Source organism: Narcine bancroftii, chromosome 2 (assembly GCF_036971445.1).
Source record: "Narcine bancroftii isolate sNarBan1 chromosome 2, sNarBan1.hap1, whole genome shotgun sequence".
In the NCBI taxonomy this organism is placed as follows: Eukaryota; Metazoa; Chordata; class Chondrichthyes; order Torpediniformes; family Narcinidae; genus Narcine; species Narcine bancroftii.
The window spans coordinates 91,664,018-91,689,608 of record NC_091470.1 but is presented as its reverse complement, the minus strand read 5'-3'; the positions used below and the strand labels follow the sequence as shown (position 1 = coordinate 91,689,608).

The window sequence follows — 25,591 nt, the reverse complement described above, 5'->3', positions numbered from 1 at the left end:
CGATGGAATATACTATAACAGAGTATATTGAGGTATTTAGGAGATAAATGGGGAAAGGTTTGTGAGAGCAGGTCAAACAAAAACACTTCAAAACAGAGAGATTTTGCAGCTGCTTTTGCAAGATGCTTAGACTCATGATGGACAGTCATTTGGAAAAGGCAACAAATGTAACAACAGTGGCAGCTTTGTCTGGAAGCTTTGTCTGGAAAAGAGCATTTGTCAGCTTTGTCTGGAAAAGACCATTTCCTGTGTGGAAGGTCATGTGATCTTCGCAGCCAGAGAACAGTAAACAAACAGGCTTTGATCTGTTGGAGGGAGTGAGAGAGAGAGAGAGAGGAAGGAGACACAGGCATTGGTTCCAGAGGGACAAGCTGGCGAGCTTTGAAAGACGGCCTGGTCAAAGGAGAGGACTCGCTGTCCAGTGTTTTCCTGTGATGTCCTGAAAGAAAGAGGTTATCAACTGGAGAACCCTGAAGGTGGGCATATTTTGTGAGCAAGACACTGGAGTGGCTGATTAAAATGGAATCAGATGGGGATGTCCTGGAACAATTAAACACTCTCTCTCTCTGAAAACCAATGAGAGCCTTCTGAGTGGTAACTATTTATCTGTTGAGCACCAAAGCCTGGTGAACTGTATTAATGTTAACTTCTGTGCACAGTACAAGTATTGTCTGCAACCAGTGAGATTGGACTGTGAACTAAAGCACTTTACTGAACTTACACACACGTGTGCTTAGAATTAGAAGGGGGTTAAGTAGGTTAAGTGAGTCAATAGAGATAAGTTAAAGTCTGATTGTATTTTCATATTCAAAGATAATTCAAAGCAACTTTTGTTTAAGTAACCCTTTGTCGTGGTGCACAGGTTTTGATGCTTGGATTTGGGGTCCTCTCGCCTCTTAACGATATCAATTATTTTGTCAAGGTCCAGACCGTCTCTGTTTTTGCCTTTTCCAATAATTTGAAATAAATGTCATCAACGCTTAAGGTCTTTCACGACTTATGTCGGAAATAGACCCATCTCGTTCTTTACTTTCAAACGTCCCGAGCACACGAGCCTTTTCCACACCATTCTCCTCATCTTGATTTTACACGTAACGCTCCTGGGTAAATACTGATGCAGAATCTTCATTTATCACATTTCCTCTGACTCCAAGCATAAGATATTTTATTATTCCCACCAATAGTAGGAATTGAGTCCGGATGAAAGAAACTGTTGATAACTCCAGTGACACTGGCGTCTCTTTATAATGTCTTCCAATTGCCTTCCTCGACTGCGGTGCAGTTCTCTGTTTACCCTCAGTTATTATGGATCTACACATTCATGCGACCAAAGCAGAGCACTCTCAGATGCAGAAACATGGGGAACACAGTGAACCAATGAGTGGACATCAACCCTCTCACAATCCTGATACATGTCATCATTGCTCACTGTCATGGCATCCAAACGATGCCTTTTGATGGTGGATCTTGCACTTTGAGTCTGGAATCCCCACAGTGCTGTTATTCTGGGAGCAGGTGACATAACTTGTTTGTTCAGTGAATGCAACTCACATCAATTACCAAGAGATCCGTGCGGCTGGAGATTCCTCTCTTCTATAAGAAGAGATGCCGTTAAAAATGTGTTTCATTGACGTTTGATTTGTCACTTCTCTGAGAACATGGGAGCCTGGTTACTAAGTCAAATCATTGCCATTTATTATCCTGTTGTGGCAGCTGTCGGTGTTCCAGGTGAGCAAATGTACCCGGCGTGTTTTTCCCAGTCAGCCAGCCAGTTGCTGGTGTTGGATGTGGACCGCATTCATGGGATGCGGTTTAATAGTTATGAAATCGATGAGCGACGTCTGCTCAATGATGGGGTTTCCTTTAAATTAACCCGGTGTCTCAGTCTAAGCCGTTATCTCGGTAAAGTTGCCAGGCTTCCTTTTGACAGTTCAATGTGCGGACAAGTCCCATGAACACGACAGCAGTTGAGGGCTGAGTTTGTGGCCAGAGTGGAATCACACGCTGATAAGCTTGTTCTGCGAAATTCATGGTCAACCAATACAGGGCGGTGGGGTTGGTGTTCCTGGATCTGGACGCTGTTGCAGAACTGAACGACGCTGACCTGTTCTCAATGACTTTATTTCTCATTGACGGGCCAGAGATTGGATGTGAATTCTCTGGCACGGTGTGATTCCGCGGTGGTCTCTCAGCTGACTGAGAACTTGTTCAGTTTCTCATCCGTCCGGGCTCTAGATTCACTGAAGTCGTTGAATATTTCCACATCCAGAATGAAAATTCTGTCATAGATCAGTATGACAACCATTGTTTCTGGAGGGATCACCAGTCACCGGTCGACAGATTTCTTTTAGATTTGAGTGAATCAGATTGCACGTTTCCCCTTCGGTTGTGATTTTACTCCTGCATATATTTTTACTCTCCAAAGTTTCTTTCCCCATTGACTTCCTCATTTTTATTCCCCCATCTCACTCTTTACTGTTTCTCCGCCTCTCTCATCCTCCGTCCTATTCTCCATCAGCTCTGGGCCCCTGCCTTGTTTCTTTCCTCTTTGATAGTTAGAAAGTTTACTCTTCTATTTGGGTCTCGTAAACCCGAAACTTTGATCACTTCTGCGCATGGATGTTGGCTGAATTGGAGATATCCTTCAGCAACCCTTTCTTGGATCAAGTGAAAGACTTCGTCTGGAGTGAAACAGAAGGCACTTTCAGGTGGCCAATTGCCCGCATGTAAAGCCGCATGTTTAGGCAATATGCAGCTGTTTTGATGCCACCTGAATGTGCAGGAGAGGCGAGCGACGTCACCGTCCTCCGAGAGGGATAATCAGCCCAGCTCAGTGGCTCCCGCACCGCCTGAATGCAGCTGTTAAAGGGTCAGGCTGCTGATCACAGCTGACACTGGGCAGGAGCCCCATTGTGCTCAGAGCCGCATCCTGTGCAGCGGCGTCCTTCAGGTGGCCAGCGTTGAGCTTTAAACGCTGCCACCTGAACGGCAATGTAAGGGGCCGCTTCTGCTTCTTCAGGCACGCTCTTAGCGTAGAATGCACCTGAAAAAGCCTTAAGAGAATACAAACCTGACTGAGTTGTGGACAATTTAGATGATTGAAAGCGGATGTCTGTAACTCAGTGAAACGATGTGGCTGTTGACTAGGGATGGCTTATAATAAGGGGCTTGATGAGGAAGGATCTCTGAGCGACCAACGTACAAAGGAAATATGGGTTCGATAACTGGCTAAATGTATAACATTTCCGAGTTTCAATCTGAATGGACTGAATTAAAAGATTGAGAGAAAGAATCCTGGCGTACAGAAAGAAATTGGGAGTGGACCTGACCTTCCTCCAAGAAACTCATTTCACAGAACACGAGCACCAAAAATTTAAAAGAAGATTGGTAGGCCAGGTACTGTCTTTCTCATTCGGTTTCAAAGCAAGGAGGTGGCAATTTTGATCAGGAAGTGTCCCATTATAATGTACTTTTTCTCTTTCCTTCAAGTTAACTTGATGGCGATTGTGACCTTGACACGAGGAAAGTGCGGCCTCTCTAATTGTATCATTCGTTAGCTTGTGGGAATTGCAGCGGCTGACCTCCTGCAGAACCTCCATGAAGCCATATTAAGGAGCATTGTTGAAATATATTTCCCATTTTCATTCCTGACCATCACCCCCGTGTGTTTTCTTAACTGGGTCCTGATATGGGCAACCACAATGATGTCGTTCTGGTTCACGCTGGGTTTTACATTTGATCGGTTTGTTGCCATTTGTTGTCAAAATTGGAAAATAAAATATTGCACCGAGAGAACGGCGACACTTTTTCTCGGCACGGTGACTGTGCTGAGCTGTGTTACAAACTGTCCCTGGTACTTTACAATGGACCCAGGTTTTATCACCAACGGTACACCGCGGGGTTGTGTCTGGAAAAAGGCATTTTTAACTTCACCCGCGTGGGCTTCGTTTGAGTTGTTCATATTTTCTTTAACTCTTTTCCTTCCATTCGTATTGATTTTGTTCTTCAATGCACTGACTGGCAGATATATTTTCCTCTCTGGTCGGGCCCGCAAGAAGATCAGGGGCCACAGAAATGGAGACAATGACCCGGAGATCGGGAAACGGAGGAAATCCATTGTTTTACTTTTCAGCATATCTGGCAGTTTCATATTGTTGTGGAGTATTTTAGTTGTATTCATTGTGACTGAGCGTGTTTTAGGGGCTGAGTACTTCGTCGCCAGTGATTTTCCAGCAATTGCATTAATGGTCCCGATTCTAAGTACCTGCACAAACATGGGGATTTATGTACTGACCCTGAGAACATTTCGAAAGGAGCTGATGGAGGTGGTGAAATGCCCGGTGACGCTCATCGCCAAATGTATGAAACCTTAGATCCGAGTGTACCAACATGAAGAAATGTTAACTATTAGCAGACCGATACCTAACGAATGCTGTTTGCACATCGAAACCTTGAAACCTATCCGCTCATTCAAACAGATATAATTTAAGAGCCAACAGGTATTAAAGAAATGTTGGAAAATCTGATATTCAGATTTATTGTCAGAGTACACACATCACATGGAGCCCTCAGATTCCTTTACCTGTGGGCGAGTCAGAATTACCACCTTGTGGTAATTACCAGTTGTGCAAAAAAATGCACTCAACATGTGTTTGTAAAGAAATGTAAACAGATAACGAATGGAAAGCATCTGTTCAATACCAAGAGAATAAAAAAATCAATAAATTGCACAAGTAAGGGGTCTTAAATGAGTCCGTGATTTGAGTTTGTTGTTGAGGAGTCTGATAGTGGAGGGGGAGAAACTGTCCCTGAACCTGGTGGGGCGAGTCCTGTGAAACCAACAACGCATTCCTCAGGGCAGCAGCGAGAAAGAGCATGTGCTGGGTGGGGTGGATCTTTGATGATTTTTGCCGCCTTCCGGTGTAGTTGATCCAGAAAGAGCTTGGCATCATCTGTGTGTGAGTCAATGAGGAAAAGCGACAGTTATGAAACTGAAAATAAATGTAATAATCAGTTTCCGTGCAACTTTGTTTGCTTGCTGCTCCTGGCCCAGTGATAGACGGACGGTCGAGGTGGCTCAGTGAGCAATCAATAGGAGATGCCCATGGAGCCGCGGCATGGATGAGAGTGGTATTTCATCATACCTGGGCCCACTGATCGGTAGTGAACTCCGCCTCTATGGGCGGAGCTGGATAAAGTCTCTTGAGATCAACGTTTCACTTCTGCTCTTGCAATGTGTGCCGGTCAGTGGGAAAATGGAAATGATCTTTCCGCACAGAGTAGAAGGGCCGCGTGAACAACAACAATCCACTGGACACGACAGAATAGATAGACATTTCGGCTAATCTATTGGCCTAATTATTATCTTGACTTGTTTTGCTGATCTGCACCCTGACCAGACCCTACCAGACCACACCGGTACCGTATTTTTTAAATGGAAAATGTCAAATACAGCCGGATTTTTACCATTTAAGAAGCAGCATGTTCCACTATCCAATTCTTTTCCACATCTGGACAATTTATATTGACCCGCAGTATTTCTGACCCTTTTGTGTTCATGATGATCTCTTCTTCCTGGCACCGTTCTCAAGTGTAGTTGATGCAACACAGATAAAAGTAAAGAGTCTGCAGTTGGAGAAGATGGACATAGCGAAGCGCGGCACTGACCCTCATAGATAGGAAATTAGGATTCAAATTTCAAGATCTAAGAGTCTAGATTCAATTTATTGTCATGTAATTAAAAACAGGACAAGATTACAAGAAATTGTTGTAGACAGTTTTGCCATCGGTAGAAATTTCCTGAAAGAGATGTAACATTTTTAAAGAGAGTCCTCCCAGAGTCACCGAGTGTCCGTGGATTCTGCTCCATCGCTTCTGCAGCAACGCAGAGTCCAGACCAAACCATTGGCTCCCTGAACTCGAGTGCAGATTCGAATCTCTGATAGCATCAGTAACCCTTCAAACCCCTCTGCACCCTATTTTAGCTGGTTCTGTTACATGGTACACCTTCAGCTAGTTTCGAGCAAGTCCCCAGCAGTCCACAGTTATGAATCGAAATCCATTGACACCGGTCTCTAGCATCCACAGCCTCCGTCGGTTATTCACCTCAAGTCATGAATAGCGGACCCCTGTGTGGGTTCTTCAGCTAAATATCCCATCACAGATTCGCTGCCGTGGTCACCCTCCCATTTGCTCTGCTTTTCATTCTCCCATTGTGGTCGTCTCCCAGCCGTCTGGTGCACTGTGTCTGTTCTGCGCTTCCGTCAGTCTGCAACCCCTCGTGGATTCTGTCCAGCAGAGGCCCCACAATTTTGTGTGTGTCCCCTGAGGTCACGGGAATTTAATCAAACTACCGTCATCTTCTATAATTAGCTATTCAAAGCATAAACGGAGTGGACCCCGCGGGAGCGCTGGATCTCCGCTCCCTGCTCACCCCTAGTCCGCGCCGTACAGCAGTTCCAGGGGCGCTGCCATTTTCTCTTCTTCAAAATAGGATCCAATAATGTTATGATCACCTTATTGACTCCTATATAAACAGACACCATTAATTTTGTTGAACATAACCTCTCAGCAGAACCTGTCTAGTTCCCATTAAAGGCTCTTTACTATTGACCAGAACTGTTTCAATTTATCGAGTAAAATAGATCTGCACTGCTGAATCAGATCATTTCAATTTTTGCTGTGAGGAAAGATCATTAACATACATGAACACAAGGATCATAAATTACAGCATAGACATTTCAAAATTAAAAATAAACCAGAAAAAAACAAAGGAACTGCCGATTCTGGAACTCCTTATATGCAGCTTCAGGATCCCCCAATAACCAGGATACAATATTCCGATAGAATAAAATCATAAGTTAAAAAAGAGAAAAGCAAGTGCAGACGGGATAAATGCTGTGCAAAAGAACAAAGATGACTGGATTTTGAAAGCTCAATGGGTTTCTGGACACTTTATCCAAATCTATGTAGTGTTATAAACAAGGTCAGTGAACCTGTGGCATAAATCAGTACAAAGGGGTATGATTTAATGGCCACTACTATGGCATTGTGGTTCCAGCGTGGAAGGCACTGGGGATTAAATATCCAAAGATATCAGGTAATAATGGTGGGCAAACAGGAAGCTATAGGGAAGTGTGCTAACGTTCTTAGTTAAGGAAGACATCAGGGAAATAGTGAGACGTGATGTAAGATGTTCGGAGCAAAATGTCGAGTCCGTTTGGGTTGAGATTAGGAATAGTAACTGGAAAGAAATCAAAGCAGGAGTTGTCTCAAGGCCACCTATTATTTCAGTGGCACGGGCAATAAATCAAGAAATATAAAAGGCATTCAAGGATGGAACAGCTCTTATCGTGCGGGTCTTTAACATGGATATAGATTGGACGAATCAGGTTGGTCCAGGTTGCCTGGAGGAGGACGTCATTGGTTGGCTTTCCTTATTATCATATTACTGAACCTGGAAAGGAACATGCTATCTTGGATCTGCTCCTGTACAATGATACAGGTAAAATTATCAATCTTTATATTGGGATCCACTTGGAAAAAGTGATCTAAATATGACTGTTTATTATATAATAGGTCATGTAATATCATATCATAACATAACCAGTTTGTTATGCCAAAACAAGGGAAACTCAAAGGGGATGTGGTTGAGTTCTGGGAACACAAGCTAGATGGAGGGACAGTTGAATACCAGTGGAGGACTTTCAAAAAGATTTCTAAATTAAAGATGAAACTTATTGTCATGTACTCACAACAGTGTCATATTACAAGAAAGTGCTTTTGTCTGCTGTACGGCAGATGTATTCGCAATCGGAAAAACTTGCCTGAATGGTCACAGTTAACATTTAACATTTCATACAAGCACCAAGCACAAGACAGTCCAACGATAATTTGATGCATTGAAAGAACAGAGGGAAGGATTGTCACAGTCTGTTCCAGATTCGATACATTTGCAAAGACATTGATTTTTCAAGGGAGGGCCATGCTCATTGCTGGAGAGTAAACAGCTATTTTAAGCAGCTCTCTGGCCAGTCATTCTGTAAAATGCAGAAGAAAGTGAAATTCACGAGCATCCCTATCTAATGATGAAACGCATGCTCTCTGAATGACTGGGCCATTTTGGTGGATTGACCCACACCACGAGGTTCTTTTGATTCTGATTAACAGTTGAGGTCATCTTGTTACTTGGAGAGACCACGGCTAAGGAATTGTAAAATGAGGCCGCTCAGTTCCAGTCTTGCCTACAAAAAGATCAGGAGTTCGTGAGGATGGACATTTCTTCAAAGGCAAAACATGAATAAATCACGAATCTATTGCATCCACAATTCCAGTCTTCCCATCAGTTCATCATTAATTCTGGGCATCAAAGTTCATAGGACGATGTTTCAACACAAGACTGATCATGAAGTAACTTTCTAGATTATGGTCTGGATGTTAATGATTCGGGTAACACACACAAACATACACACACACACACACACACACACACACACACACACACACACACACACACACACACATGCACATAGATGTGGATAGATTTAGTGTTAAGGATAGTTTAAAAGTTAAGATTATATTTTAAGAGTTAGAAATAAAGTTAGTGTTTTAAAATTGAACACTGTCTGGTTCATTTTTGATTGGTGCGCTTTATGTGCGTTTCATAACAAAATTGGGGACTTGTCATCCTGTAGGAGTTTAGAAACAGTTATTATTTGAATTGAAGAAGTTTAGAAATGGTTATTATTTTAATTGCAGGAGTTTAGAAACAGTAATTATTTTAATGTTAGGAGTTCTGAAACAGTTATAGAAGGTAGAAAAAAAAAGCAAGAAAAAAGCTAAAATGTTCTTTGTGTAAATTGGCGCATGAAAAACAGCAGAACAGAGTAAGCAAGATAACAGAGGAATTTAAGGAATATGCACGTACACACAAAGAGCTTGTTTAATAGGGGTTTGGGAAAGGAGGTGTGAGTACGGGATAGGAGAAAGTCAGAATCAGTCAAAAGTCAGGCGAAACCAGTCCAAGAAGGATAACTGTAAGAAAAATGTAAGGGGAGGTGAATTGAAAAATGTAGAAACACAAACAAGCATCCCGCCCTCAGTGTACTTTCCCGAGGTAGGGGGAGAGTACACAACCTTACAATGTTGTAAATGTAAATAAACGTTCTTGGTTCTCAACTTTTGTCTTGAGCATATTTTGTGAACGCGAAGGTACTTCTCACAATCCGAGGTTTTTTTTAGACATTTGGAGCTAATAACGCTTAACCAAATTGGGGAGCTTATAATGTATGTGCTTCATCAGGCAGCACAGAATTTGGAGCTTTGTAATCAGTTAAATTTAGGTGAGGTTGGTACAGTCCTTTTTCCAAGCTAATTGAGAGTCTTGCGTGTGTGTGTAAAAGCAGCAATGGATATTGAAAGGGTTTTCAAGTCACCATCTCCTGCAGAAATGCAGAAGGCATAAAGGGATGATTTGGTGAATGTTGCTCAATGGTTGGGACTTTCTGAAGGAAATTTATCCCTGAGAAAGGTGGAGATAAAGGAAATTATAGCAAGGAAATATGTAGAAGAGGCCAAGTTTGAAGATGCAGAATTAGAGAAATTTCTGAGTGTAAACCTATTAAATCAAAGCTCGTGTTTGAAAGGAGTCATTTAAAAATTGAGGAAGAGGAAAAAAAAGAATGCAAGTGGTGTGAGAGATAAAAGAAAGACAGAGACAATTTGAGTTAAAAATGGAGTAAGGTTGTAGTGGTATCAGGCAGAGCAGACAAAGCAGAATTCTATCTTCTAGTCTAACTGAGAAGTTTATAGCCAGTACAGAGGTGTGGTTAGCTCCTCCATTTCATAAAAGTGAAATTGATAATTGTGATTTTGCAAGCAAGAACCATTTTGACTGTAAAGAGAAAATAGCTTTTGAAGGAGCTTTTTGAAGTGCCAGTTGAAGAAGTAGAGAAGACGATGTGGTCAAAAAATAATGATGGCTTTTATTAGCAGAAACTCATGATACAATATGAAAGACAATAGGTGCATATATAGTTAAACGCAAGGGGAGTGTCCTGAACAGAAGGGATAATGCACAGCCAATGTTAGTACAGCAAGGCTCGCCAGAGGGGAGACAGGCAGGTTGACAAACATTCACCACAGTCTCTTTCCCCCCCACGCCCAGCAGAAGAAGGGTTAAAATCAAAAGGATAGCTTCTAGGAAAGACTGTAGCAAGCCATACATGGATAACATGTTTGGCATTGAGAATAATCTAACAGCCAAAATATGCCAGTATCTATCAAGCAATCGAAATATAATGAGATGTTTTATGAAAATGTCAGCCTATCAGCTCGTTTATGAATTCTGGTGCTTCTTCTCAATACAGATGGCTGCTTTGCAACCCTTGGGAACTGGAAAAGGTCCTGGGTCAGTAGTGTGGGAATGACTGACTTCTGGACATGCTCCAGAATCACCAGTGTGAGGCAGTGGAGCTTCAGCATGGCCATCTGAAAGCTTACTAGGGGTCACAGGCTGGGAGGATGAGGCCAATCTCTCAGGATCACTCTGAGCAGGGGTGTGAGGAAGGGGCGAAACAGGCAAAGCCATATCTCTTAGGTGTACAGTGTCAGTACTCCCGTCTGGGAATTTAACATGAGCTTAGTTGGGGTTGGTATGCAGTAGCTGAACTGGTTGGACTAGGGGGACTGCTTTACACACCCGAGCATGGCTCTTCAGCAGCACGGTTCAGGCTCAGATAAACAGGCTGGCCAGTCCATCACAGTTCCTGATTTCCTAGGAAAGGCAAGCATACGTTCATGAGGTGTTTGATTTCTTGCAGTACATAATAATGACCGAATAGAATGTAGCACCTCAGACAGCACCTCCTGCCATCGGGTTACAGGGTAACCATGTGTTTTTAAAGCAAGATTAACTGTCTTCCAGACTGTAGCATTAGCCCTTTCGACCTGCCCATTACCACGCGGGTTGTAGCTCGTGGTACGGCTGTGGCAATCCCCTTCCGTAGCAGGGCTCGCCGCAGTTCAGCGCTCATGAATGCTGAGCCCGTATCGGTATGAATGTAATTGGGAAAACCAAAAATGCTGAAAGTTATGTCAAATGACTTAATGACAGATGCTGACAAGACGTCAGGGCAGGGTATCGCAAAGGGAAACCTGGAATATTCGTCAATTACAGTTAGGAAATATACATTTTTGTTGTTGGAAGGTAACGGTCCTTTAAAATCTAATCTAATCCTCTCAAAAGTTCGGGTTCCCTTTATTATAATGGCCTCTGGAGCTTTGAAGCATTGTGGTTTGCATTCTTTTAGTCAGTTTCCTGACTTCTTCCAAAGAGGAAGGAAGGTTGTTAGCCCTTATGTAGTGGAAGAACCTCATGACTCCTGGGTGGCACAGTCTGCTATGGATCTCTTTTAGTCCCTCCAGCTGAGCACCATCAGCAGATCGTGACAATGTGCCAGAGGGATCATTTAACCTGCCCGGTCTGTACTGGATCACATAATTATAAGTTGAGAGTTCTTATTGTTCTTGATTTTACTTTTGCGTTTAGTACTGAACATGTCGGCTGCAGATTTCTGATCAGTGACAAGAGTAAATTTTCCACTGGCTAGAAAGTGTCTCCAGTAGCGAACAGCTTCAATAATAGCCTGGGCTTCTTTTTCAATGGCATGATGTTTAAGTTCAGGTCTGCATAACGTGTGGGAGTAGAATGCCACAGGTCTGCCCTTTTGATTAAGGGTTCCTGCCAAGGCACAATCTGAGACATCATTTTCCACTTGGAATGAATCATCCTCATCAATGGATCAAAGTGCAGCTTTGGCAATATCAGATTTAATTATCTTGAAAGCCTTCAAGATTTAGTGTCAAACAGAGGATGTGCCTTCGTGGCATACTCCCAAACCCATTTGAAGTAGTAGGAAAAGAATCCCATACACCTTTTAAGGGCTTTTGCTGAGTTTGGGGGTGGAAACTTCTTAAGGGGGGCCATTCATTCTGGGTCGGGGTGGGTTTCGCACTTGCGGAAAATGTATCCCAGAATGGGTGGGTCTGTTGAGTTGAACACATATTTGTCTGTTAAATGTAAGTTTGAGTTCCTTAACTATTGCTAAAAATTTCTTTAAGTTGTTGTCATGCTCAGCCTGTGTTTTCCCACAGATAGTGACATTATCCAAATAGGAAAACGTACCCTGTAACTCATACGTCCTAACAATCTTATCAATTTCCCTCTGAAACACGGACACACCATTAGTGACACCAAAAGGTATCCTTTTAAACTTGCATAACCCCCCATCAGCCTCAAATGCTGTATAGCATTTTCTTAATGGGGATTTGGTGATCAGCTGTGAGGTCGATAGTGCAGTACACTTTGTATTGCGCTATCTAATTAATAATTTCATTAATGCGTGGCAGGGGGTAGGCATCCAGGTTCGTGCAACAGATAATTGTCTGGCTGTCGTCAATAGTCAGTCGTCTCTTAATGTGGTTTTTCACAACTACCACTTGGGCTCGCCATGGACTCTTACTTCGTCCAATTACTCCCTCTTTAAGCAGTCTCTGGGTCTCTGCTTTGATAAACACTGATCCTCTTTGCTGTAAGAATGGCTGTGAGTGGCAATTGGCTGACACTGAGGGGATAAATCACTGAAAAGGGATGGAGTTTTGATCTTTAATGTGGACAGACCGTTTGATATCAAAATCAAGATATAGAGAAACCACCTTGACCCAGTACAATACTGGATTTCCTATCTGGACAAGAGACAGTCCAGGTGGCGGAAGTGTGTTTGGAGGAACACTGATCATAATGTTATTATTATATCAATTGGTGAAATTTTAATTTTAATTAAATTAGAAAGGATATACAGTTGAAAGCATGGATTGGGTCAGGTTGTTTCTTATTTAAATATTTTTATTGAATTTAACACATAAATTCCTCATACAAAGCATTTTAATCAAACAAATAACAGGTGGTATCATATGCACATGCATTGGAAATATGTAATACTACAATAGACTATCCTTTGATGTAAGCACAGTGTACATTCTGTTTAATGCTATGATCTATAATGACCATATTAAACCCATATTGAACTAATTAATTGAAAAATAACTGAAAACAAAAGAAACCCTAGTTTGTGTCTGGCAATGACGTCGTTGATATAATGTATGTTAAATATTGTTTATCCAGATATACATTTTTAAAGGCAAAGATAACAGGAGTAGGGAACTTTGGTTTTGAGGGAGATCGAGGATGTGGTTAAGAAGAGAGAGAGAGATGAATGGCTGTTATGAGTATGTTGTGAGTGTTAGATGTTGCATTTTGGAAGGACAAGCCAAGAAATGACATAGACGATATATGGCAGCACATTGAGCAATGCAATAGAACAGAGGGATCTGGGAATACGGATACAAAATTTGCTGAACAGTCATCACAATTAGATAGGGTTGTAAAGAGAGCTTTCGTCACATTCGCCGTCATAAATCAAAGTAATGAGTACAGGAATTGGAATGTGATTTTAAAGTTGATAAGACATTGGTGAGGCTAAATTATGAGTATTGGTGCAGTTCTGGTTACCTCACTACAGGAAGGGGTGGGGGGGGGGGGTGGTGTCAAGTGATGGAATAGTAACTGGTCCAGTCTGCTTTCCAGAGAAAAGTTTAACAGAGTGGACAATAAGTAAAGTACTTATTTAAAACAATTTAACAAATGGAAAGTTAAACAGGGAAAAATTTGAAGATGAATCCGAAAAAAGACAAAACTACAACGATCAACAGAGAAGAAGCAAAGAAAACGATAGATCATAAGGAAGGAGGCCTTACCTGTAAAGTGGATCCAGGAGCTGTCCGAAAAGGTGACTCCATTTGCGTGGTCTTCAATTGAACAAACTCAGGTTGGTCCTGCGTAGTACGAGTTTTATCAGTAGCTCATTGAGTTATGAAAAGAAACATTACTTCACATATACAAATAGATGTGCATGCGTGAAACTCATTTTAAATAGGACATTGAAGAAAGAGGCTATTTCAGTTATAATGGAAGTCAGATTAGACACATTTGCTGGAACAGACTTCATATCACGTGAAGAAATGGATCCAAAAGTATTAGAAGAAGCAAAAAAAATAAGAAAGAGAATGGTAAACTTCAAACTCAAATAGTGGATATACAATATTTTGATAAGCAATTAAAAATGTTAATGGAAACACTGATGTACAAAATTAACGTTAATAGAAACTGTGTATTAGAAACGGATGTTAAAATACAACCTGTAGAGAATGCAATGATGGTCATGAAAAGCAACTTGAAGAAGTGGAAGAAAGAGAAAAGGTATGGAGGGAGATATGGGTGATGTGAAGGAAAAAACAGATATTATGAATAAACGTCACTAAGACACAAGAAATACTGACTCAGAAAATTTGTTTAGAAAGGTTTAGCAGACACAACAATATAAAAATAGTAGGTTTGAATGAGGGCAAAGAGGGTAAAGATATCAAAGAATTTTAAAATAAATGGATCCCACAAGTCTTAGGATCTGAAGAATTTCAAGACAATATTGAAATTGAAAGAGCTCACAGAGCTTTGACATCGATACCTCATACAAATCAAAAACCACAATCTATTTTAGTCAAATTGTTATGCTACTCAAAAAGGGAACTGGCTGATTGACGAGCCACGGAAAGACATGAATCACTGGAATATAATGGAAGTTAAATATTGTTTATCCAGATATATGTTTTAAAATATTAAAATAAACGTAAAGCATTGATTTCAACAAAGAGAATATTATGGAAGAAAGGCTATAATTTACATTATCCAGGCACTTTAAACATAATAGATTTTTTTGTTGACCCAGTAAAAGTCAGGCAGTTTGCTGAACAGTTGCGAGAAAATCATCTGCAAAATGTGGAGTTAATGCAACAAAAGGACATCTGATGTTAATATGCATAAATTGGTTTTGATTCAAAGTAATATTGGACTGTATATATTATTATAGATGGTAAAGATATGATTGTATTAAGTCTTTAGGTTTTTTCAAAATATGTCAATAAATTCTCTGGGGGAGCATGGATAATATGCTGCAGGATCAAGTCACTATTAATGTTTATACCTTAATATGTTAAGGGTGTTGTGGTTGTTTTATAAGTTAGTAAAGACAACTCAATTAGGACTTTTTTAAAATTTTCCTTCTCTTTTCTTAAAATTCTTACTATTTTTATGTCACTTGTGTCATCAAGAATCGTCAAAAAGAATAATCTTCAAATAGATATTTTTCAAGGAATAGAGTTGGAGCATTTGAAATGGGGATACATGAATAAATTAAAATTAATATAATGAAGACATTGAAATTTATAACTACTAATATTAATGAAATACAGAATCAAGTTAAAATGAAAAATGATTAAAACGACTTAAAAACATAAAAATACAGAGAGCATTTATAAGAGAAATAGATTTAACTGAGGCACAACATTTTAAATTGAAGAGCGATTGGGTGCGATATGCATTTTCCTCATCTTATAATTCAAAAGCTATTTTAATAAACAAAACATAACACATTAAAAGAAAAAAAAATAATTACGAATCCAACAAGTAGATATATCACGATGTACTGTCACATTTATTCGGAACCTTGGATATTATTTAATATATATCTACCTAAAGATGATGATGATAAGAAATTTATGAAATTTTTTTTATGCTTATGAAATACTCAAGGATCAAACCAATTTGGAAGCTTTAGTGGCGATTGACTTATGCTTAGTTATCAGTCGTCCGAGTTTAACTCAACCTCCAGCTTGAAATTAACAATAAACGGTGAGGGTATAAATCACCAGCAGAAAACCCAGCAACTATGAATATTGACCAGTTCATAGCGAACCCTTCAGTGGTTATTTGGAAAATGGGTAAAAATTCAGAACTGATGGTTTGAGTTTGCAAGTTATATCTTCTTACAGTAAGAACTGGGATGAAAAAGAAGGGAATTGCTTGAAAAATTGTTAAGCACTATGTAGAAAAGGGGGTATTTGAAGAAACTGTATTAGAACGGTTTCCAAAGGAGAATACTTCAGAGGAAGTAAAGTTGGCTTTGAGAAAACAAGAGTTAGAGGAAAAAAAAGAGGCAGAAAGGAAAGCCGAATGGGAAGCAGTAAGGCAGGCAGAAAGGGAAGAAAGAGAGAAAGAACAGAAGCATGAGCTAGAATTAGCTAAATTGCAGCTGACCCTAATGCAAAGAGAAGGAGAAGCCCAAAACACACGTGCTGGTTAGGAGGAGAGGTTTCGAATCAGTACAAGTTAGTTCTTCCATTTTAGGAAAATGAAATAGACCAGCATTTTCAGCATTTTGAGAAAGTAGCTGTAAATTTAAAATGGCCACCAGACCAATGGTCACTCCTGCTACAAAGTGTTCTTAAAGGGAAAGCCCAACAGGTGTATTCGTGTTTCATGGTACAACAAGCAGCTGATTACGAATTTGTGAAGCAGGCTCTACTCCGATGAACTAGTCTCAGAGGCTTATAGACAAAAGTTCAGGAGTTTAAAAAAGGCACCAATCCAATCTTACCTGGATTTTTCTTATAGGAAGGTTGTGTGTTTTGATCGATGGTGTGCCTCAATGAAAGTACAACATAACTTTGATTTATTTAGGGAAATCATTTTGATTGAGGAGATTAAAAGTTGTGTTCCTGACAATATTCAGGAGAATAATATAAAAACTTGGCAAGAATTGGTAAGTGGACACCAGGGAAAACCTTTCAAAGGAATACTGTTGATAATCCAAGTAGAGTAGAAAAAAAATATAGAAGTGAGGTTAAAGGAAGTGAGGAAGAGAAATGGGTGAAGGAAAAATTTTCGATTGTTATTTACCACTATTGTATGAAGCCAGGGCACATAAGAGCAAGTTGTCCTGGACTGAAAAGGAAGAAAGCAAAAGGGGTGGTACGAACCACCTGTGTTCATAGTGAGAAAGTTAGGAATATTTTTAAACCATTCCTGACTGAAGGTTTCATTTTGGTTAAAGAAGGATCCAATCAAATGACAGTTAGAAACCTGCGGGATACTAGAGCATCCCAATAGCTTGTGTTACGAGCCCGAAGGACCCCAAAACCCAGCAGCAATAGACATTCACCAAGACAAATGGCTTTCAAAACAAAAGTTATATTTAATCAACGTCAAAGGTGAAAGTAGAGTCAAACTTTAATTTAACTCTATTCTTATAATGTCCACTATACTAACCCAAATTACCCCCTTCTAACTCGAGGTGCACGTGTATGTAATGTGTGCGTTAATTCAAGAAAAGTTATTTGGTTCACATTTCAATCTCACTTCACCTTCTTCCAAGTTCTCTGCTTGCAGGCAATCACCATACTGTGCACAGAATTTAACATGTAGAAAGTTCACCAGGCTTGATGCTTGAAAGGTAGATGTTTATCGCTCAGGAAGGTTCTTGTAGGGTTTGCAGAGAGAGAGATATTTGTTGCTCCAGGATTTCCACAACTGAGATAACATCAATAGTCACCTCTTGATGATTAAACTTGACGCATCAGGGTCTTCTGGATGGTAACATCTTTCTTCAAGCTACCACAGAGTTCCATTCCATCCTCTATTTCAAGAGAAACATCAGACAGATAGCACTTCCAGACATCGACTGCACTGGAACTTGCTTTCATAATTTTCAAATCATTCTCCCTGGATTGCCTTTCTCAATTCCTTGTCAGTGTCCCACACATTGACTGACTGACTGAGGTGTTCACTCAACTCTCTCTCTTTTCCAACTGCAACCGCAAAAAGAGCATGTGACCTATGTCTTGCAAGACCCCCACCTTCTCTAGCAAACAACAGGAGTTATTTCTTCTTCTCAAGTTGTTATCTTAGTTAACCAATCCAGAATTGACCTTTCTGTGAGCACTTTGCAGAAATGGTACTGATAGACAGCATGACTCCAGCAAGACAACAGTCAAGCATTTTATGATGTCAGTTCAATTACCACTTACATGTGAAAGGTGCTTACATTCTCCAGAGATCCTGCAATGTGAATTCTTCACATTGATGTGTGTAAGATGTGTGTATGTATATGACCTAATCTAAATCTTATAAATTCTCCCCAAATATTAATATTGTTACACCTCTCTTTCTTTAAAGGAAATTTAACTGAGTTAAAATTCAGTAATAACTAAACTGTCTTTAAAACCTCAAGAAATATAAAAATTCTCAATATATAAATGTCATAATAAATATGTCATAATAAATGGAGACAAGCTAGGGAGTGGGGAGGAGCAAATGGATCTTGGAGTACTTGTTCACCTGTCACTGAAGACTAGCATGCAGGTTCAGAAAGCTGTGAAGAAGGCTAATAGCAAGTTGGCTTTCATAAAGAGGGGATTGGAGTATAGGAAAAGAGACGCCCTTCTGCGTGTGTACGGGGCCCTGGTGAGACCCCACCTGGAGTATTACTTCCAGTTCTAGTCTCCAATCTTGAGGAAGGACATACTAGCTATAGAGGGTGTGCAGCACAGATTTACAAGGTTAGTTCCAGGGATGGCGGGGTTGACATATGCTGAAAGTCTAGACAAACTGGACTTGTATCCGATGGAGTTTAGAAGGATGAGGGGGGACATGATTGAGGTATACAAAATTATCAGGGGGATAGACAGGGTGAAGTCGGATTACTTGTTCCCAATGATGGGGGAGACGAGGACTAGAGGGCATAGTTTAAGAATACAGCGTAGGCACTTCAGGACGGAGATGAGAAAACATTTTTTTACCCAGAGAAATGTGAATCTGTGGAATGCTCTGCCACAGAGGGTGGTAGAGGCAGATTCGCTGATTATGTTCAAAAGAGAGTTAGGTAAGACTCTAGTGGGCAAAGAAGTTAAGGGTTATGGGGATAAGGCTGGAAAGGGGTACTGATGGTAGTGATCATCCATGATCTGTAAAATGGCGGTGCAGGCTCAACAGGTCGAAGGGCCTACTCCAGCTCCTATTGTCTATTGTCTGTTGTCTATATGTTGACAGCATATTATATAAGATAAAATTTAACATCTTGATAGATAGTCCACTATTATATTATTTAAACCTCTGATATGAACAATTATCAAAATATATTCTCATTATATCAAACTCCAGTTTAACAATCTTCTGTTCTTGTTCTTCATTTTATTCAATAACACCAGAGGATTATGGTCAGTAATTACCACAACTGGTTCTTGAGATACACATCAAAATTCTGCAAAGATAACACAATTACCAATAATTCTTTCTAAATAGTAGAATAGTTCCTTTGATGAACATTTATTTTTTTTTGAAAAGTAGACAACTGGATGGTCGATTTCATTATGTTTTTGCAATACATCTGACCCTACTGCTCCCTCACTCATATCCACTGCCTCAGAAAGAGATTTATCAAAGTCAGGAGATTTTAATACAGGATAATGTAATAGCCTATCGTTTAAATTTTCTAAAGCTGCCTGACACTCTAAAGTCCACACAAATTTCCCCTCCTTCTTCAAAAGGTTGGTTAAAGGAAGAGCAACCTCAGCAAAATTTTTGCCAAACTTCCGATAATACCCTGCCATTCCTAAAAACCTTCTCACTGCTTTCTTGCCATTGGGAATAGGAAACTCAGAAATTTCATTCAAATTTGCTTGAATAGGTGCAACTTTGCCATGACTAACTACATGACCCAAGTATGACACAAAGGCATTTGCAAATTCACTATTTGCTAAGTTAACAAGTTTGCTTTGGATAATCTTGCAAACAATTTGTCCAATTCCTTCAAATGTTCTTCCCATTTGTCACATTTTATGACCAAATCATCAATAAAAGCATCTGTATGTGTTAACCCATCGATTATTGAATTAATCATTCCTTGACATGTTGCAGAAGCATTTTTCATGCCAAAAGGTAACACATTGTACTCATATAAGCCAGATGGAGTAACAAAAGCTGAAATATTCCTTCCTCTCTCAGTTAAAGGCAAACACCAGTAACCCTTCAACAAATCCAACTTAGTAAAAAATTTAGCTTTTCCAATCTTATCAATACAATCATCTATTCTTGGAATAGGATAAGCATCTGTTTTAGTGACTGCATTAACCTTCATTGGCAGGGTGGAAGCAAACTCCGAAATAAGTGAGTCCATTTATGAGGACCAGAAAAAGGTTGAGCACTGGTACAATGGAGATTTACAATAAATATTTATGATCTATCAGCGGAAAGTGAATAGATTGTCAAATGAGTCTCGAGTGGCAGTTTGATCTGTAAGGTGGATTCCAGACCAGTGAAGGATAACAGGAATAGATTAGGAAAGTACACAAATGCATTGCTGTTGCAGTGTACTGCAGGTACATGTGAGGATAGCCAATTCAGTGGCAATAATCTAAAGGGACATTGTCACCTGAACATGTCAGGAAATGGAGTGATGTAAATGGAGAGTCATTAAAAGTTTAACCATTAATTTTACACAGGACAACGCCGAAGATAGCCCTTTTGAGATTCCTGACATGCTGTTCAATTGTTCTTGAGAACTATCATGGTTACATTCTTCGACTTGTTTGATTTGAGTTTTGAATGTGTAGGTGGCTGCAATTTTCAACTGCAATTATGAAACTGCACCACATTCCGATTTCATCACTTGATGGAATATACTGTAACAGAGTTTATTGAGGTATTTGGGAGATAAATGGGGAAAGGTTTGTGAGAGCAGGTCACACGCAAACACGTTAAAACACAGAGATTTTGCAGGTGCTTTTGCAAGATGCTTAGACTCATGATGGACAGTCATTTGCAAAAGGCAACAAATGTAACAACAGTGGCAGCTTTGTCTGGAAGCTTTGTCTGGAAAAGAGCATTTGGCAGCATTGCCTGGAAAAGAGCATTTGCTATCTGGAAGGTCATGTGATCTTCGCAGCCGGAAAACAGTAAAAAAAACAGGCATTGCTCTCAGAGTTGGAAGGAGTGAGAGAGAGAGAGGAGAGAGATACAGACATGGGTTCCAGAGGGACAAGCTGGTGAGCTTTGATAGATGGCCTGGTCAAAGGAGAGGACTGGCTGTCCAGTGTTTCCCTGTGATGACCTGAAAGAAAGTGGATATCAACTGGAGAACCCTTAATGTGGGCATGTTTGGTCAGCAAGACACTAGAGTAGCTGATTAAAATAGAATCAGATCGCGATGTCCTGGAACAATAAAAACTCTCTCTCTCTGAAAACCAACAAGAGCCTTCTGAATGGTAACTATTTACCTGTTGAGCACCAAAGCCTGGTGACCTGTATTAATGTTAACTTTTGTGCACAGTACAAGTAGTGGCTACAAACTGTGAGATTGGACTTTGAACGAAAGCACTTTACTGAACTTACACACACGTGTGTTTAGAATGAGAAGGGGGTTAAGTAGGTTAAGTGAGTCAATAGAGATAAGTTAAAGTCTGATTGTATTTTCATATTCAAAGATAATTAAAGCAACTTTTGTTTAAGTAACCCTTTGTCGTGGTTCACAGGTTTTGCTGCTTGGATTTGGGGTCCTCTCGCCTCTTAACGATATCAATTATTTTGTCAAGGTCCAGACCGTCTCTGTTTTTGCCTTTTCCAATAATTTGAAATAAATGTCATCAACGCTTCAGGTCTGTCACGACTTATGTCGGAAATAGACCCATCTCGTTCTTTTCTTTCAAACGTCCCGAGCACACGAGCCTTTTCCACACCATTCTCCTCATCTTGATTTTACACGTAACGATCCTGGGTAAATACTGATGCAGAATCTTCATTTATCACATTTCCTCTGACTCCAAGCATAATATATCTTATGATTCCCACCAATGGTAGGAATTGAGTCAGGATAAAAGAAAATGTTGATAACTCCAGTGAAACTGACGTCTCTTTATAATGTCTTCCAATTGCCTTTGTCGACTGCGGTGCAGTACTCGGTTTACCCTCAGATATTATGGATCCACACATTCATGCGACCAGAGCAGAGCATTTTCAGATGCAGAAACATGGGAAACACAGTGACCCAATGAGTGGACATCAACCCTCTCACAATCCTGATACATGTCATCATTGCTCACTGACATGGCATCCAAACGATGCCTTTTGATGGTGGATCTTCCACTTTGAGTCTGGAATCCCCACATGCTGTTATTCGGGGAGCAGGTGACATAACTTGTTTGTTCAGTGAATGCAACTCACATCAATTACCAAGAGATCCGTGCGGCTGGAGATTCCTCTCTTCTATAAGAAGAGATGCCGTTAAAAATGTGTTTCATTGACGTTTGATTTGTCACTTCTCTGAGAACATGGGAGCCTGGTTACTAAGTCAAATCATTGCCATTTATTATCCTGTTGTGGCAGCTGTCGGTGTTCCAGGTGAGCAAATGTACCCGGCGTGTTTTTCCCAGTCAGCCAGCCAGTTGCTGGTGTTGGATGTGGACCGCATTCATGGGATGCGGTATTATAGGTATTAAATCGATGAGCGACGTCTGCTCAATGATGGGGTTTCCTTTAAATTAACCCGGTGTCTCAGTCTAAGCCGTTATCTCGGTAAAGTTGCCAGGCTTCCTTTTGACAGTTCAATGTGCGGACAAGTCCCATGAACACGACAGCAATTGAGGGATGAGTTTGTGGCCAGAGTGGAATCACACGCTGATGAGCTTGATCTGCGAAATTCATGGTCAGCCAATGTAGGGCGGTGGGGTTGGTGTTCCTGGATCTGGACGCTGTTGCAGAACTGAACGACGCTGACCTGCTCTCAATGACTTTATTTCTCATTGACGGGCGAGAGGTTGGATGTGAATTCTCTGGCACAGTGTGATTCCGCGTTTGTCGCTCAGCTGATCGAGAACTTGTTCAGTTTCACATCCGTCCGGGCTCTAGATTCACTGCAATCGTTGAATATTTCCACATCCAGAATGAAAATTGTGTCATAGGTCACTATGACAAGCATTGTTTCTGGAGGGATCACCAGTCACCGGTCGACAGATTTCTTTTAGATTTGAGTGAATCAGATTGCACGTTTCCCCTTCGGTCGTGATTTTGCACCTGCATATATTTTTACTCTCCAAAGTTTCTTTCCCCATTGACTTCCTCATTTTTATTCCCCCATCTCACTCTTCACTGTTTCTCCGCCTCTCTCATCATCCGTCCTCTTCTCCATCAGCTCTGGGCCCCTGCCTTGTTTCTTTCCTCTTTGATAGTTAGAAAGTTTACTCTTCTATTTGGGTCTCGTAAATCCGAAACTTTGATCACTTCTGCGCATGGATGTTGGCTGAATTGGAGATATCCTTCAGCAACCCTTTCTTGGATCAAGTGAAAGACTTCTTCTGGAGTGAAACAGAAGGCACTTTTAGGTGGCCAATTGCCCCGCATGTAAAACCGCATGTGAAGGTAAAATGCGGCTGTTTTGAGGCCAGATGAATGTGTAGGAGAGGCGAACGACGTCACCCTCCTCCGAGAGGGATAATCAGCCCAGCTCAGTGGCTCCTCCAGCCTCCTGAATGCAGCTGTTAAAAGGTCAGGCTGCTGATCACAGCTGACACTGGGCAGGAGCTCCATTGTGCTCAGAGCCGCATCCTGTGCAGCGGCGTCCTTCAGGTGGCCAGCGTTGCGCTTTAAACGCTGCCACTTGAACGGCAATTTAAAGGGCCGCTTCTGCTTCAGGGACGCTCTTAGCGTGGAATGCACCTGAAAAAGCCAAAAGAGAATAAAAACCTGACTGAGTTGAGGACAATTTAGGTGATTGAAAGCGGATGTCTGTAACTTAGTGAAATGATGTGGCTGTTGACTAGGGATTGCTCATAATAAGGGGCTGAATGACGAAGTATCTGTGAGCGACGAAGGTTTTAAGGAAATATCGGTACGATAACTGGCTAAATGTATAACATTTCCGAGTTTCAATGTGAATGGTCCGAATGTAATGATTAAGAGAAAAAGAGTCTTGGCGTACATAAAGAGATTCGGAGTGAACCTGGCCTTGCTCGAAGAAACTCATTTCACAGAACTCGAAAACAATAAATTAAAAAGATGGGTGGGCCAGGTACTGGCTTTCTCATTCGGTTTGAAAGCAAGGAGGTGGCAATTTTGATCAGGAAATGTTCTAATGAATGGATAAAAATGGTAGATTTGTAGTGGTGCACTGTCAAATATATACCAAGTCCTGGACCCTGGAGACTCTATACGACCCCAAGAGAGATGATGATAAATTTAGCCAGAACATTTACCTGATTGGCAGACGCAAAAGAGAATATTCTAATTTGGGGAGATTTTTACTCATGTTTGGATCCTGTTTTGGACAAGTCAATGAAAATATTAGTGAAAACAAAGATGGCCACTGGCGCTATTTGCAGTATGAAGAAGCTGAACTAGTTAGATGTGTGGAGACATAAGCATCTGATTATTCCTTCTACTCGACTCTGCATTACTCCTACTCTAGAATAGGTGTTTTCCTGGCTTTACCCAATATAGAGGTTACTGAGTGCATGGTGAGACTACTTTCAGATCATTCACCTTTAGTAGTCAGTATAGAGATGCCGGACAAACAGGAAACGGTTTTCAGATGGCATCTCAATGCATTGCTGTTAAAGAAATCGGAAATTTGTAACAGCACAGACAGATCTGTTTTGTGAATCTAACTGCACTTCCACTCCAGATAAAGTTCATCTGGCGGATTGGCGATTATTTGCCAGAACTAATCAAGAAAGATCAAATGGGCTTTGTTGAAAAAAGCAGCTGACTGAAAACTTGGGCAGACTGCTAAATAGAATGCATTTGGCACAAGCCAGCCAGAAATAAGTTGGGGAGGGGGTGGGGGGGGCTCGCCATCCCTCTCGATGTGGGGAAGGTATTTGACAGGTTAAAGTGGAACATTTTATTCATAATCGTGGAGATAATAGTGATAGGATTAGTTGGATAAGAGTGCTGTATTATGCACACAAAGCAAAAGTTGTGATGAATGGGCAAATTTCTTCAGCCTTCCCACTTACAAGGTCAAGCAGACAGGAATGCTAACTATTTCCAGCTCTGTTCATACTGGCATGGAATTTTTGGCTGATGTCATTCATCAGGATCCACACATTAAGCAGTTCCAAGTGGCACATGAAGAATATAAAATCAGTTTATTTGCTGATGATGTACTGATATATTTGACAGACCCAATCAACACATTGCTGAAGCTGCCCTCTACTCTGGAAGACAATGGGAAGATTCTTGGGTACAAGATAAATTGGGATAAGTATGAGTTCATGTCACTTATGGAGGGAATTTCAGACAATGTCATAAAAATAGTTACCTAAAGTGGCCACAAAATGGGATCAAATACCTGGGAATTAAAATAGAAAATAACCTAAATAATTTGCATCAATTAATTTCCCTTTGCTGGGAAAATTTCAAGGAAGACCTAAACAGATGGGCAGGGTCAACTGCATGAAAAAAGAATGTGTGGCCAAGACTCCAATATCTCATTCAGAACTTGCCTGTGACATTGCCCAGGGGCTTCTTTCAGATCGATAAGAACATACTTATGGAACAGGAAGGTAGCCAGGATCTCTATGGGGAAATTAACCTGAGACTATAGTCTGGGTGGATACGGATGCTGGTCTTTAAAAAAATACTATTGGG

The 25,591-nt window shown here is 40.7% G+C and overlaps 1 long non-coding RNA gene across 6 annotated transcripts in view; it reads right to left on the bottom strand.

Annotated features, from left to right (window-relative positions):
- The window catches only part of LOC138753897 (uncharacterized), a 154,351-nt gene that overhangs the window by 102,684 nt on the left and 26,076 nt on the right, over positions 1–25,591 (bottom strand). For 5 of the 6 annotated variants that reach the window (XR_011351498.1, XR_011351499.1, XR_011351500.1 and 2 more), the window contains exon 3: positions 13,816–13,893. This is a non-coding gene — a long non-coding RNA (uncharacterized lncRNA). Of the gene's footprint in view, positions 1–6,590; positions 8,244–13,815; positions 13,894–25,591 lie in introns of those variants that run through there. The other variant, XR_011351497.1, reaches the window with a different exon arrangement.